Source organism: Alosa alosa, chromosome 21, assembly GCF_017589495.1.
Source record: "Alosa alosa isolate M-15738 ecotype Scorff River chromosome 21, AALO_Geno_1.1, whole genome shotgun sequence".
Classification (NCBI taxonomy): Eukaryota; Metazoa; Chordata; class Actinopteri; order Clupeiformes; family Clupeidae; genus Alosa; species Alosa alosa.
Genome location: NC_063209.1, coordinates 16,124,746 through 16,131,896, shown reverse-complemented (window position 1 = coordinate 16,131,896; position 7,151 = coordinate 16,124,746). Strand labels below are relative to the sequence as shown.

Genomic DNA, 7,151 nt, shown 5'->3' with positions numbered 1-7,151 from the left:
AGACAGACACACACAAACACTTCCCTCACACACCTCCATCCTCTTTTCAATTGCACACTGTGCTCTCCATGCAAGCTGAGACAGGAAGACGAAAGTCAGTCTCAAGGAACAAACATACAAACAATAATGCCATATAGCCCGAGGATCATACCCTTTCACACACACACACACACACACACACACACACACACACTACTTAATGAATAGGCTTGGTAGGAACAACAGCTTGAGGATGTTGTTCCAGGCACCACACCTTAAACCTGCATATGTTCACACCTCACTTTAGATGGTCTTCTGTCCTCTACCTACAAATTAGCTCAGACTATATACACACTTCCTCTACTGACATTCCGTTAGCGACAGTGAGGCTACACTGCACGCTCAACTGCAGCGTTCCGTTGGCGGAGAGTCTGTTGCCACAATTAGGTTCCACTACAGTCAACGGAACCAGCGACACCGGACGTGACGAGGGGCTGAGCGCATTCATAAAAACGTAGACCAATCTTCTAACTATTTTTTTTAGTTGTCCGTTGCGGATCCCCGTGTCACCCAGCTGTAAGATTTGGGTGTTGGGTTTGCTTAGTGATGCTCAGTAATTGTCACAATCATTTCAAAGGCTTGGATTTCAAACAAACAAACCAGCTCTAACAACCCTGGTCCTGGCTGACTATCCACGTACAGTGCCTGCCAGAAGTACCTGCTGAAAGTGTTACAAACAACCTGCCTACACAAACATACACTCTTAAAACAAATGTGTTGTCCCTATCTGGACACAGACATGTGTTAAAAATGATGCAAGGTGTGTTTTCAATGCAAGTTGTGTTATTTTCAACACATATTGTGTAGCAATTAAAAAAGGAATCAACACAAACTGTGTTGTCCCTATTTGGACGCAGAGATGTGTTGAAAACAAACAAAACACATTTGTTTTAAGAGTGTACTTGATGAAAGTGTTAAAAAACGACACTGCGTTGCTTTAAGGTGACCACCACCCTGGTGCCACCTGTCTGCTGATTCGACCAGTCATCACCACCAGGCTGACAGCTGCCATGGCAACCGAGCTGCAGAGCCGCCAGTCAGCATCAAAGCAGCCATCAGCATCCCACTGCTCCTGACGAGGGCATCCCTCCACTGTCTGCCAGGGGAACCCGCCTGTGTGTGTGTGTGTGTGTGTGTGTGTGTGTGCCCGTCTGCCTGCCTGAGAGTGTCTGCATATTTGGTCCTACACTGGAGCCACACTGCCAATGAGAGGACGAACGAGGCACAGAAAAGATAACATGGAGGACAACAATAGAGAGAAGAGGCAGTGTATCACTTTTACCGAAAGAGAGGGAGAGAGACAGAGAGAGAAAGAGAGATATGGAGAGGAGGAGAAAGAGGGGGGAAGAGAAAGAGATGGGACTCTGAAAGTGTGGAGAGGAGTACAGGCACAGGCAATGCGAGGAGAAATACCAAAAAGGGGCATGAGTTAGCATGGGTTAGCATGAGTTAGTATGCTAGCAAACCTCCCATCAGTGACAAGCACGCTGTTTATAGGTGGATTCGGAAAGTTCTAAGAACACAGATACTAGTTTCTGGAGAGGCTACACCATCTACACTGTTCCTAAGGCTATTTTTCTGTTTGCACTTGCACACAGTAGCAACTCTGAGATGACTTGACACACGTTAGCAGCCCAATTATTACACACAGGCCACTGTTCAGCCCAATTCTAAAGTAATTAAACAGACAGCATTGCTATTTAGTTACTAGCTACTGAAGTTTAGTGACAAACTAGAAGCCTATAGTATCAGGAAGCAGTACAGCCTTCTGCAGCCTTCTCATGCAGTTTTTACGTTAGGCAAATTGAAACCTAAGCTGAATCATTTTAACAGAGATTTTTTTTGTAAAAAGGGAGGAACTAAAATGGTTATAGACACTGTGGCCAGAGGAACTCAATAATCCCTGGTTAAATGCTGTCCAAATGCACAGGTTCTAGGAACTGCAAAAAGTCCCTACAGTGCGAAAGGGCATTATGTTTACTGTAGACTGTGGTGGAGCCACTCCTGTAAACAGATATGCTTCTGGTGTTAGGTCCTGCACACACACACATGCGTGCACACACACACACACACGTGAGCCTCAGTAAAGGACTACTGTAAACGTCTCATCCGTTTCTGATTAAAGACTTCTGATATGGGCAGGAGTAAATAAACCTCTTACTTCCACACACACACGCACACCACACACACACACACACACACACACACACACACACACACACACACACACACACACACACACACACACACACACACACACACACACACACCTCGGGCAGGAGAACAGCAAGGAGGAGCAGAGACCAAGGATGCGGGAAAGGAGGAGACCGGAGATGAAGGGGAGGAGAAAGGGATTAGAGAAAGCAAAGGAGAAAGAGAGACAGGAGAGAAGGAAAGAGAAAGCAAAGGAGAAAGAGAGACAGGAGACAAAGGACAGAGGGAGAAACAGAGCAGGTAGAGACAGGAAGGAGAGAGACTAAGAAGCCTGGTACAATTCTGCGTCTTTGTTCCACGCACAGAGTGCATGATGGGAATTGAGTCATCAACGCGGCATGCTGGGGGGTATCATGTGCCTCCCAATAACTCTGACCACAAGTCAATGACGTATGTCTTCAACGCATGCAAATGGGCACGGAGGAGCGTACCACCTCCTTAGGAGAGGAAGGAGAGAGACTAGGAGAAGAACGAGAGACTAGGAGAGGAAGGAGAGACTAGGAGAAGAACGAGAGACTAGGAGAGAAAGGAGAGAGACTAGGAGAGGAAGTAGATGAAGGAGAGGAAGGAGAGAGACTAGGAGAAGAACGAGAGACTAGGAGAGGAAGGAGAGAGACTAGGAGAAGAACGAGAGACTAGGAGAGAAGGAGAGAGACTAGGAGAAGAACGAGAGAGACTAGGAGAAGAACAAGAGACTAGGAGAGGAAGGAGAGAGACTAGGAGAGGAAGTAGATGAAGGAGATGAAGGAGAGAGACTAGGAGAAGAACGAGAGACTAGGAGAGGAAGGAGAGAGACTAGGAGAAGAAGTAGAAGAAGGAGAGGAAGAGGAGAGGAAGGAATTGAAAAAACGGCTGAGGAGGGAGACTGTCATTTCTTGATCGGTGAAAAAACACAAATGATGCAGCATGACTGCGTTGCGAGGCAACTTGGTGAAAACAACAGCTGTTAAAAAAAATCTGTTTGACATTTCCTTGTAACTGTTTGGAGCTAAATAATTGAGAATGCTGTTCAAGTTGTTGTGCAAGTAGTTGTCAGAAACATAACATTGTGTTGTTGACAGCTGTTTGCGGTCAAGTCACTGCCGGATATGACGTCACACTGATTGGCTGCAAGTGAAGAGAAAAGAGGAAGGAGGGAGCAATGGAGTGAGTGTGTGTGTGTGTGTGTGTGTGTGTGTGTGTGTGTGTAGAGAGGAGGCACCTGCAGCTGTGTCAGCACCGCTGGCTGCAGACAACCTAATGATTAGTTTGGCTACTGAACATGACCTTTCCTGTACGTTAACTTTTTTTTGCTCATAGTCCTGGAGCTCCAGAGGTTGATAGTTTTGTAACACAATCGACTAAATCTCTACCATCGGCACGCAGTCACCAACACCTCATCTATAGGCTACACTCTAGAAAACATTTTAAATAAGGCGTCACCGGTGCTAAGCTGGTAAATAATCCATAACACAGACTGGTTTATTTTGTAGCACATGCTACATATATGTAGCACTGTACAGCCCTATGCTTCTTCCATTCCACACACACCTTCCCATAGCCACTTATGGGGAGATCAAAAAAACACTATTCAGACGCACACATACACCACTCCTGGACACACACACATGCATACAGTCCTACTCTTTTTAAGGGGAAAAAAAAAAACTTAAATTTTCACAACTTTCAAAAAAACTACATTACCCAGTGTCCCTCTTCAACATGCCAACTGAAATATCCCCACTGTCCTTTTGAAATGGCACCACCACACACACACACACACACACAGATGAAAGCCAAATCATGCTTCTACTGTAGTTAAGCATGTCATTTAGAAAGAGGTCCACTATGGGATACCTAGTGGAGACGTGAAGAAAGAGGTCTGGTGGTGTTACTGACGGTTAGGTTATGACAAATAAAGAATGAGTGATATACCCACAGCAACAGAAAAAGAAAAAAGAAAAATAAGAGAGAGAGAGAGAGAGAGAGAGAGAGAGAGAGAGAGAGAGTGGAGAGGGTCAGCTGAAAAGCTCTGCTGTTCTGTAACATCTGTGTTAAAGAAAAACAAGGTAATTATGCAGAGGGAGGAGCTGTGAAGGCCTTAACGTCGGAGCCTACACCGCCCACGCATGCAACGCACACACACACACACACACACACACACACACACACACGTGTGGCAAATCGGTTACATAGTGCCCGCGCATACACACACACACACACACACTTGAGTCTCTTCATCTTTCCACTCCTGATGTGGTAAAGACACACAATTACTCATCAGCATAGGGATGCATGCACACACACACACGTTCCTGTAGTCCCCCCCTCTTCTGCTGCTGTTAGCCTTTTCTGGAAGGCGGTATTTAGTGTCACCCTCTACGCAGGAGAATCAGGGGGAGAAGTCAGAATGTGAAATCACAAACATCTGGCAACCGCACACAAACAACTCCAGGCTCGCATCTGGCAACCGCACACAAACAACTCCAAGCCCAGGGCAGTAAACAGCCTGCAGAGGCATGAGAATACTATTCCACTCCACTGCTCTACTCTCTCTCTCCCTCTTACACACACACACACACACACACACACACACAGGCCAGCCAAGCACTGCTCAACCAGATGACTGCGTACGTGTACGTGTGTGTATGTGTGTGTGTGTGTGTGTGAGAGAGAGAGACTGTTTTATCTGTAACACTGGCTTTGGCAACACTGTATTCAAACGGTCATGCTAATAAAGCTCCTTTGAATTGAATTGAATTGAGAAAGGGAGCAAGAGAGAGAGAGAGATTGTAGATCTGTATGTGTGAGTGACTGTGAATGTGTGTGTGAGCGAGAAATGGTCAAAGATAGTGAGCATGCGAGTCTGTGTGTGCTTGTGTGTGTGTGTGTGTGTGTGTGTATGAGAGAGTGAGTGAGTGAGTGAGAAAGAGGGGCATACATTTCTTCTGAGTCGTTTACATTCTTCTCCAATAGGAATTCCCCTTCCTCGCATCCAACACAAGCTAGTCCTACAACCCCCAGGCTCCTCTTCTCTCAGTCCCACAGCTAGCTACACAACACAGGTAACGCTAGCCACTCCCAGTCCCAAAGCTATACATTCAGCTAGTTACACAACACAGGTAACGCTAGCCACACTCCCAGTCCCAAAGCTATACCCTCAGCTAGCTACACAACACAGGTAACGCTAGACGCTCCCCAGTTCCAAAGCTATACATTCAGCTAGTTACACAACACAGGTAACGCTAGACGCTCCCCAGTTCCAAAGCTATACATTCAGCTAGCTACACAACACAGGTAACGTTACAGGATACCCAGATTGCCATATAGTTGCAGAAGTGCAAATTATACACTGGACTAAACTGTGGCTATCTCCAGAGCCAGCTAGCACGGCAACACCGGCGAGGGTTTAACTCACTTGCCATAAGCCAACACAAATAAAGCACACGGTTAAGGATAAGCCCACAGCAGCCTAACTACACCAGTCAGGTAAGAATAAAGGCTGAGGCTCCTGTCCAAAACACACCACAAGCCAACCTTCGGGGGTCCAGCCCAGTCAGCTAGCAGCACCTCACAGATGAGGTCATAGACTCCAGTCAATAAAACACCATATGCCAGACTAAGGTCCTGCTAACACCACAGCCAGCTAGCAGAGCACAGGCAAGACTAATCAATAAAACAACTAACATAAAGGCCAGCTAACTATATGACGCAGGTATAAAAGCCAAAGGCTGCTGCCCATTTAACTCTCCACAAGTCAGCTACCAAAACATCAGCAGCTGAGAAATTTAGGTTTTGTCAGGAATGTTTCTAAACGCAGCGAGACAATGCAATTCTAATGAAACCGTGAACAGTGTCTGCTACTGTTGGTGAGGGCTGGGAAATGGCACAGCTGGTACAGATCTGTACTGCACAGGGGACACATTGGGTTCAGTAAGCAGCAATCACTTGAGTCATAGGTTAAGTCTGTACTAGTAGACACAACAAGATACCTAGACACTAGACTCCAACACACAGATAAACACCACACACACACACAAACACGCGCACACCCACACACACACACAGCTCAGCAGGGCCAGCGGGTGACTAGACAGACTCAGCAGAAGTACCTCTGCCAGCTAACGTGCATCAAGACCTTCACACCAGAAACAACAAGCCAGCCAGACACAGACACACACACACACAGACACACACACACACACACTCTCTTTCTCTCTCTCTCTCTCCTCTCTCTGGCACAACGTCTGCCCTTTGCCTTGGAACAGGCTCGCAAACTGATACCGGATACAAGCAGTTTCAAAAGAGCCTTGGAGATCCCAGACTCTCCACCTCCACACCCCTCCAAAAAGGCTACTTTCCTTATCCTCACAAACACCCAGCAAGGCCTACCGCCTCTGCGCTGCATCCCTAGATAAACCTCTCTGGCAGGAGCCTGGATTTGCCCCTGAAAAAGCAGGGTTTCCTGCGCGCCAGGCCCAGAGGAGAGAGCCTTGAGGGCTGCTTACCCTTCTGGCAGTGGCTGGAGGTCCAGCATCGGCCGGTCTTGACGCACTGCTGCTGGTCCTCGACGACACCCGGGCAGACGTTGCCGCACTCCTTGGCCTGCTTGTTGCCGGCGATGAAGTTGTTGCCCGTATCCATGATGAGCGACCAGTCCACCGAGTCCAGGTAGCACAGCTCAGGCGTTCTTCTCGATCCGGATGGCGCCGCGCGTGATGTTCCGCAGGTTGTACAGGCCGATGTCCTTGAGGCTGGTCATCTCGAAGATGACCAGCGCGTAGTTGTAGAAGAGGTTGTGCCCGCGGATGACGGTCAGGTTGGGAAAGAGCGTGCTGAGGCTGTCCAAGCCGGCCACGCGGAACAGAAGCAGGTAGTCAGTGATGACTGTGAGCTTAGGGAAGCTAAGCGTGCGGAAG

At 47.6% G+C, this 7,151-nt stretch overlaps 1 pseudogene; it reads right to left on the bottom strand.

The window, feature by feature from the left end:
• Nucleotides 1–6,642: 6,642 nt before the first annotated feature.
• LOC125286866 overlaps nt 6,643–7,151 on the bottom strand; it is an 8,650-nt pseudogene continuing 8,141 nt past the window's right edge.